Source organism: Octopus sinensis, linkage group LG22 (genome assembly GCF_006345805.1).
Source record: "Octopus sinensis linkage group LG22, ASM634580v1, whole genome shotgun sequence".
Classification (NCBI taxonomy): Eukaryota; Metazoa; Mollusca; class Cephalopoda; order Octopoda; family Octopodidae; genus Octopus; species Octopus sinensis.
This window is the reverse complement of record NC_043018.1, coordinates 13,783,060-13,793,059: the sequence shown is the minus strand read 5'-3', so window position 1 is coordinate 13,793,059 and position 10,000 is coordinate 13,783,060. Positions and strand designations below refer to the sequence as shown.

The following is a 10,000-nucleotide window of genomic DNA, read 5'->3' as shown; positions in this document are numbered from 1 at the left end:
GTTATAGAGGAAATAGGCATAAAACCTAGTTTAATGCAATTGCAGAGAGCTTTATTACTAGAGAAACTGTGGGCGTTACACGATACATTAAGAGATGCTAGAGACGTTGCGATTACTTAAAATAAACTCAAATGAATTCGACGTTTATAGAAAGCAGGGATATAATCTTAAAAGTTACGATTTAAGAAATGCAGCACATAATGAAGACAACACTCCTACACGTACGCAGGAAGCTAGCACCAAGGCTGTTTCGAACCGTTATCGTTATACCCGTACTAAAGGCGACTCTGAGTCTTTCACAGATATTTGTTTTTAAGGTGCTTTTGACTATTGGTGTGTGCTTCAGAAATATCCTGTCTCTTTTTAATGCCCGATCCTATTTCGTCTTTAGAAAGCTCACCGTATATTGTTTGGGTCACGTTTGTTATTCGCAGAACCACAAACCTTGTGTCATCTTGTAAGGGAAATCATTTTTGTGTATCATACCCGTCTTTCATTTTAACTTATTTTTGTTGTTCTCTTCATTCTCCTCTCCCCTATGATTTGCCATATCTGTCGATTATCCATTTACTCTACCTAGCCACAAGATGACGAATTAGAATCACAGCGAATTTGAAGCTTGGATTTTCATATCGTTATCTACGGACCAGATTTCCGGTTATCGGATATTGACACCGAAGATGAAGTGTATTTCTAAGCTATCACCGGAACAGTAGCTTCCGCTTACTGATACTTTTGTTGCATTAATTAAATATTATACTTCATTAATTAAACGAAAAGGGGACCAATACATGTTTTGATAGAACATGGGGGTGAATTTAAAAAGAATTGAATTTTGCAAACCATCTACTACAAATTCTTTCATTCGAGCATTCTTTCCCATAAACTGAGTGTATGTTTCCAGTTGCTTCGGCTGCAGAGTTTCCTTTTCGTACTTATAAAGCATTATGTGCCTCAAATGCTCTTTGGATACTTCCATGTTAGAAAGGTTTTAATCAAAGAAATTTTAATTCTATTATTCTGTAAAATAATAGTTACAAACAGACACACACATATATATACACGCATACATAGATACGACGGGCTTTCAGTTTCCGTCTACGAAATCCACACACAAGGCTTTGGTCGGCCCGAGCCTATAGTAGAAGACACTTGACCAAGGTGCCACACAGTAGGACTGAACCCGGAACCATATGCTTGGTAAGCAAGCTACTTACCACATAGCCACTCCTTTCGTCCTTTTAGTGTCGATCAATTAAGTACCAGTTGCGTACTGGGGTCGATCTAATCGACTGGTCACCACCCCCAAAATTTCAGGCCCTGTGCGTATAGTAGAAATGATTTTTGTTATTATTATTATTATTATTATTATTATTATTATTATTATTATATTATTATTATTATTATTATTGGAATCAATGTAAGAAATTTCTGGCCTCGTACCAAAATTGGAAACCAATAGTGGGATTGCTGATCCTGAAACCGTCATGAAATTCACTCTATCCAACAGACATTAGTGGAATTTAATCAATAAACCAAGTGATCGATATTAGAAGATATATTGAAACCAACAACCACATCAGTCCCTGTTGATTTGCTGTACTATAATTTATCAGAATCTTTTCAGTGTAGCATTAATATTTTTCTAACTTTCGGACAAGATTTAATGGCGGAAATTTAATTGTCGAATAACGAATAATAATTCTCGAGTGACTAAGCAGAGCTGATTAAGCCAGATTGAATAAGCTTCTAAAGTGTTATGGTCTTAACCTAAAGTATATAATTTACTTCGACTCTGTAATTGATATCTGTTACTCTGCCACTTGCAACGCTTTCCAGAGCCCTTTCATTAATTTGCAACGAAACCGGGACTAAATCCTGCTGCTTCCTCTCACTTCTCCACCCATCTCACTTTTTAATACTGTACTACTGTGTATTTAGCCAATTAGTTCAGCGTTCGAATGCTTTCGAATTCTAAGGGTGACACTGAAAAGGAAAAAAAAAGTCTCATTTATATATGTTGTTACTGCAAGTGCTTCTACTCCTGCAGCCGCACCAATGGCGGCCTCTGCTGCTACTATTACTCTATTTCAACTGAAATTACTGCTGCTACTACTACTACTACTACTACTACTACTGCTACTAGTGCTACTAGTGCTGCTGCTGCTGCCAATGATGATGATGATGACGATGATGACGATGATGATGATGGTGACGATGATGATGACGATGATGATGACGATGACGATGATGATGACGATGATGATGATGATGACGATGATGACGATTACGGCTGTTATTTAGTTCGTATGGTACAACTTGTTATTATTCTTGTAATTTAGCCCCAATTCAACACCGTCCAAGCAGGTTTCTAATCCAAGGCATTCTATGTATGATCGTCTCGACTGTCTACGTGTACCTCGAACTACGTTAACCAATGTGCATTACCTTATTCCAAAAAAGTAAGTTATGATTTGAGGGACATTTCGCTGCATGGTTTAGCAGATCGAGTAGCCACATAGACACTACTTAAATTACTCAATTTTATTTAGGGCTTAGAGTGAGAAAGATGGGACAGTGCCCATAAGGCTGAAAGAGCTGAATTGGAGAAGCTACCTTCAGATCAGAACTTTGGTACGAACCCATGGACGTCTCTGCTAAGGATAACTAAAGATCTGGCAATAAAGGGTGGTGTCGTTCCGAATTCTACTCACTCCGTCCATAAATCCAATATCGATTTGCCTGCATCAAGTTGCTTACCAAACCGATGGAGATAAATATTTCTTTCTTTCAAAGTTATTTAAATATGTTTGGCTCTTTACTGATTGCCAGTTTCTCTTCAAGACTTATTTCTCTAATTCCACTAACATATTTAGGAACGATTCGGATCTTCGTTTTTGTGCTGCGATATTGTTAGAGCTGTAGACAAAATGTTTAACAGTATTTGTTTCGGCTGTTTACATTCTGGGTGTCAACACATGTCTACAAACTGGTTTGCATATAGCCGTAAAGGTGAGGCTCCGTAAAAAGAGAACGATAAAAGTAGCGTCAATCCATTTTGCATTTTTCCCATTAAAGTTTTATATCACAACAGTAATTTTCAAGGAAGTCGTCAGGAGACATTCGTCAACCTGATGGTAAAAGTGAGGAAGTCTGAACCCATATGCCAATGTTGAGAATATCGTTAACACTGAAACAACACAACGCATATTTAGTCCTCATTCATGTCCTGAATTGCGTCAAATTCCATTAACATTATTTTAATCAAAATTTCTAGAAATACTTGAATATATAGCATATATTCAGATAGATTAAATGCGACAGCGTTAGCCTTTTGAATTTCAGAAAAGCCCTTAAATTATTGTAGTTAATGTAAAGGTTAAATATTTCTGAGAGGCATGTAATCCACACTTCACGCAAGCCTCTCAAAGAGTCGGCATAATACGGTGTATGAGGCAGATTCTAGTTCCCGGACAGTTTTCGAATTACAACTTCACTCATCAGGTTTGAATCAGCCCTAGGTTATGGTAGAAGATATTTGTCTAAGGTCTAAACGCATCATGATCGAACGTAGAACGTTACGATTCCAAAGCAAGTTTCTTAATCGTTTAGACAGTCCCAGAGGTGTAGCAAGGTCACAGGCCGTTTCTCATGACGCATGTACGAAGAGCCACAAGATTTCCTGTTGCTAATTAAGAGAAAGAGCCACACATATCTTCGCTCGCCAGCAATGAGAAACTTAGCTACAACACAGAACATGTCTGCGTTCCTTCGACCACCGAAGCCGAAGTAAATTATTATGTTATTCTCGTTCTTCTGTAAATAAATTACAGCTGTTTTCGTTTGTTCACGTCGTTTTGAGTGTAAAATACTCAAAGGATTATGTTGTAAGGGAAATATTTACATATTCACTTAGAACAAGGACATTCATCTTTCCTACGTGTTGGAGCTATTAAGAATTGTAATCATAGTTGCCACTATCTCACTGATAAATCTCTGCCTGCGAGAGAGAGAGAGAGTGTGAGAGAGAAGGAGAGGGAGATGACGGAAATACAATAACAATTAGAAAATGTCAGAAATCACAATATATATTGATCTTAGCTGTATCATTCGTTTGTATAATAAAAGAAAATAGAAATAAGAGGAGCCAATATGGTGAGGGTTCTGCAGAGTTAATCGACTTGCTGGAAATAGCAGTGAAATCTTCTTTAATATCACACAGAACCACTTACACCCTTTGCCTGTAATTTGTATCCCTTATAATACCCAGATCTTGTTTCCCAGCCATCCGGGTATCATACATGAATCACATTCCCATTTATTTTTGAACAATCAGAGTACGAAAGGACCCAACTGCATTGCTCCGGGTTCAGTTCCACAGCAGAGCAGCTCGAGTCAAGGGAATCCTTGAAAGTAGATTTGGTATAGGGAAACAGAAAGAAGCCAGTCGGAAAAGTGAGTGTGTGTGTGTGTGTGTGTGTGTGCGCGCGTGTGTGTTCGTGTCCATGTGTGTGTGTGTCAGTGTCCATGTGTGTGTGTTTTGATTTTGCATTTGCTACCAACACACACACACACACCACCTTACAACTGGTGTTATTGCGTTTACGTCCCAGTAACTTAGCGGTTTGTACCTGCCAGTCTTTAAAAAAGTATTGTGTCGATTTGTTCGACTAAAATACACGAAGGCGGTGCCCCAGTATGGCTGCAGTCTGATGACTGAAAGAAGAGGAAGATAAAAGATGAAAGATTAAAGATTAAAGATATTAGCCAGAATGTATGAAACAAAGACAAACCGAAAGTATGACAACAATCGTAGACGTTTAATCTTTTAATTGTTTCAGTCATTTGACTGTGGCCATGCTGGAGCACCGCCTTTAGACGAGCTAATCAAATCTAGCACTTATTTTTTGTAAGCCTAGTACTTATTCTATCGGTCTCTTTTGCCGAACCGCTAGGTTACGGGGACGTAAGCACACCAGCATCGGTTGTCAAGCGATGTTGGGTGGGACAAACACAGACACACAACCACATATATATATATATATATATATATATATATATATATACTACGGGCTTCTTTCAGTTTCCGTCTACCAAATCCACTAACAAGGCTTTGGTCGGCTCGAGGCGATAGTAGAAGACACTTGCCCAAGGTGCCATGCAATGGGACTCAACCCAGAACGATGTGGTTTAGGAGATGCTTATTATTAATACATTGGACAAGGAAATGGTTGAGCAAAAAGATTAAAAAAAAACCAGCACATAAGAAAATGCAGTTGTAGATGGACAATGCTTGAAGATAATACAAAATAAGATTTGCCATAACTAGAATGTCCTTTGATTATAGAATTAATCTATTAAAAAAAGACCGGTGCTTAACGAAAACAAAAAACACCACCAATAAAAGTAACGAGACTATAACGAGAAAAAATAAGTGGGTCTTACAACAAACCAACGCTTGAAAATAAACGAAAAGAAGCCTGAAATTAAATTTGCATTTTCATTCTTTTATTATGATTCATGTATTTATTAATTCATCAAATAAAATATGAAAAAGAAAAACAACAAAAGAAAACAAATAAAATTATTCATTATATTTATGCCAGAATACCAAGTAGTGTAGTATAATGCCGTTTGTAGACAAGAAATTACTGGTTTATCTTATGGCAAAATTCTAAGTTCGTGTTAAGAATTTTAGATACTGCACGATTATCTTTTCATCACTATTTCACCTTGAAGATAATCTCTCAATGAATTCCGTTGTGAAAGACGGCATTAAAGGATTATGAAGAAGGATTAAATACGACTATATTTGTAATTAACATGCTTAATACATTTTTATTTTTCATTTCCTTTCATTGAAAGCAGTCATCAAATACAAGACAAGACTGCTTTGCAGTTGCTGTTATTGATGCTGTTGTTATTGTTGCCTTTTGTTTTTGTTGTTGCAGAGTTGTCGTCTTCGTCGTTTTGCTGTTGCTCGACTTTGAGGACATTTCCGATCGAATATATCGATAAAAGGCGATTCCAAGCTTTTATTCAATATTACTAATAATGGCTGTCTCTCGATCGCCGAGAAAGACAGTTCTGAAATTCCTTACTGAACAACCTGCACAGATGATGTGTTTCTAGCAATCAAGGGCTTATATTGTACACAAGTCCACTCCTCCCATGAAAATAGACATTGCCAGAAAAATGGTACATTGTGTCACTATATATATATATATATATATATATATATATATATATATTATATATATATAGATATATAGATATATCACTATATATATATATACCTATATATATATATATATATATATATATATATACATACATACATACATACATACATATAACATACATACATATATCTATATAATATATACATACATACATACATACATATATACATACATACTACATACATAATATATATATATATATATATATATACATACTACATACATACATACATGCATACATACATCATACATACATACATACATAATACATACATACATACATACATACATCATACATACATACATATATATATATATATATATATATATATATTATATATATATATATATTTTATATATATATATATATTTTAGCAATTTCGAAGGGAATGAAAAACAAAACTTTTTACTTGTTTTACAGTTATACTTATAGATTTCCGATTTTTTTTAGTAAATAAAATAAAATAAGTTAATTTACCAGGCAAATCCTCTTCAGTAACCGAGCCATCCAAGACTAACTTATAACTATGAGACCGAGAGCACGTGTCTCATATTGAATAATATGTGATCTATTGACTTTTTATGCATGCTAGGCCACTGGTAATAAATTTGTAAAAATTTAATGCCCTATATAGATATCTAAGTATATATAATCTTATATATATATATTAGTTAATCCAATCAAGAAAGCACAAAAAAAACACAACAACGCGAGGACGTGGAACAAATATAGTATTATTGGACGCTCAGGAAAGAAGGAAAGAAGGAGGGTTTAACGTTTCGAGAGGAGCTTTTCGTCGGAAACATAGGAGAAGGAAAGATCCAGAGAAGGGAAGACAGAGGAAAAAAATCGCCAACGGTACACACGCGGTAACAGTGACACTTACTAATGCACTTATCAACACTCGAAAATCTCGGAGTTCGTGTCACTTTGTAACTTCTCCAAAATTTTAATAAAAACATACATATACTCATATTTTGAATTTAGTTTTTCCTGATATTCTTCGTTTTCTTTTTTCTTTTGCCATCTCGGTCTCCTATTTCTGTTCTGACTGGACTAACGTTTCGTTCCGAAACGTATGTACCTTGAAGTCTCCACCAGCTTATTGGTCTCGCACTACCCAAGCGAAATATAGATAGACAGACAGACAGATAGACAGACAGACAGACAGACAGACAGACAGACAGATAGATAGATAGATAGATAGATAGATAGATAGATAGATAGATAGATAGATAGATAGATAGATAGATAGATAGATAGATAGACAGACAGATAATATCTGCGATTATATATATAAAGTAAATTTGGATTTAGTAAAGCCTTGACGTATCGTTTACGCAGTATTCGATACTAATACGCGGTTAGCTACACATTATGTCTGATATTTAATGTCGTGATTCCATAATATATAATTCATAGATGCGGAGAAAACCAAATACGTATCACTGACAGAATGAGTTGGTGTCTGTTTTTATAGAGGAAAATAGATGACAACCTAATCCATAATATCAGTTTCAATCGTTTCAGAATCATTCACATTTCTGACTACGTTCTATATGAATATTTATGTGTGGGAAATAACACAAGACTTGTATAAATTATGTATTGTTCAAATGGTGAGAAATGTCAACCATTTATTGCAGTCAGTTATAATACATGGTATGCGAAAAAAAAAACTTTCTATTGTTTATATACTCTCAAGAACAAAAAATTAATATTCCCAGTATTATTATAATAATTATTATTATTATTGAGTGAGAGAGCAGTGCCTGCCATCAAATTGACACTGGGGTAAAATATTTGAAGTCCAGTATACCCATCATGACTACCTGTCTGATAAGGGTACACCAAGCACATGCATCACAACCATATGTGCGTGACATGGTGATCTCATATCAAGGTAAACAGCACATGACCTTGCAGGTGGGGCCCAGTTAGAATTTTCTTCCGGTTGAGAAGCCCATCCAGCTCAATGGTTCCTTCAATGATGTTTGTTGAAAGATGATGAACAAATCCCCTATGTTTCCAGAGGTGAATTCTTCAAACCCCAAAGAATCCCTCTCAACACATGGCTATGATGCTCCCCCACTACTTCTGCTCGTGATCAGAAATTCACATATCGTCAGCCACTAAGGGACATGCTCAACTGGTTAAGGTCAAACAACTGACAAGCAAATCTGTGGTATTGAGCAGAATATTTGCTGTAGCCCATCTTGTATACCAAGACAAAATAATATACATGATAACACTTCCAATCATTTAAGATCAAAAGCAATGAGAGCCACTGCCTGGTACTGCACCAGGGTATCCATATAGAGCCACAGCCTGGTACTGCATCTGGGCATTAAGATTATTATTATTTTTTATTATTATTATATTATTATTATTATTATTACTGAAGGCAGTGAGCTGGCAGATTCGTTAGCACGCTGGACGAAATGCTTATCGATATTTAGCCCGTCGCTACGTTCTGAGTTCAAATTCCAACGAGTTCGACTTTGCCTTTCATCCTTTTCAGGTCAGTAAGTTAAGTACCAGTTGAACACTGAGCTCGACGTAATCGACCACTCCCGTCCACCTGGGGTCGAACAAATCGACTGGACCCCTCTCACCAAATCTGAGGCCTTGTGCCTATAGTAGAAAGGGTTATTATTATTATTATTATTATTATTATTATTATTATTATTATTATTATTATTACTATTATTATTATTATATTATTATTATTATTATTATTATTATTAAGACGGCGAGCGGACATAATGCTTAGCGGTATTCAAATTCTGCCGAGGTTGCTTTACCTTTCATCTTTTCCGAGTCGATAAAACAAGTACTAATGAGTACTAATCGATGTAATTTAGTAAGCCCCTCTCCACTAAAATCTGAAGCTTTATGCTTATAGTTGAAAGGATTATTATTATTATTGTTCTTGTTCGTTATTCGAGACATATTGCACATCACTCCCATGAGACTTATTGTTTTTCATATTGTTACATATTGGACAAATTATATATTGGACATTTGTTATTGTTACAGAGATAAAGTAACGGGGACCTTAGGGAGTTGGTTAGTGTTGTTTTCTCCATCTGTAATCCTAAGGGGCAAATTGGATCTGGTTTAGTAAACTCTCCCTTCAGATTTTGTTTCAAAAAGAAGATGGTGGACGAAGATTATTCGTCCGCTGTAAAGAACAGCCACTTCTCCGCAGATCAGAACAGCCAATTGTAAATGTCAGAGACCTGCAGCAGCAGTGACAATAACAAGTGCAACATCACTACACTACTACTACTACTACTACTACTACTACTACTACTACTTACTACTACTACTACTAATACTACTACTACTATTACTTATACTACTACTACTAATACTACTACTACTATTACTTATACTACTACTACTACTACTACCACATCAGTTACTATTTGTTGGGAAGTAGTAGTAGTAGCAGTAGTAGAGATCGGAAAGAAAGAACTCATTCAATTGCCTACAATTTTAGTGTGATGAAGAATGAATTTTCAGTATTGGCGACTCGAAAAGACGAAGATTTTCGGCGCCGACGCAGTGAAAAACCATGCTTGAAGATAGCCAGGTTCGGAAGAAAGCAATATGCAGACACATAAGATATATATATTTACTTGATTTCCATTCAGTGACTCTACATCTTCTCCATTTTCTCAGTTTTACATTTTGTTTATCACAATTTCTATCTCTTTCCTTCTCTCTTTCTCTCTCTCCATCTCGAGCTTCC

At 35.7% G+C, this 10,000-nt stretch overlaps 1 long non-coding RNA gene across 3 annotated transcripts in view; it reads left to right on the top strand.

Moving 5' to 3' along the window:
* Positions 1 to 10,000, top strand: part of LOC118767492 — a 70,121-nt gene that overhangs the window by 59,926 nt on the left and 195 nt on the right. Inside the window, exons 3-4 of one of the 3 annotated variants that reach the window (XR_005003411.1) lie at positions 6,118 to 6,122; positions 7,345 to 7,351. This is a non-coding gene — a long non-coding RNA (uncharacterized LOC118767492). Of the gene's footprint in view, positions 1 to 6,117; positions 6,125 to 7,344; positions 7,352 to 9,703; positions 9,719 to 10,000 lie in introns of those variants that run through there. The other 2 variants (XR_005003413.1, XR_005003414.1) reach the window with 2 other exon arrangements.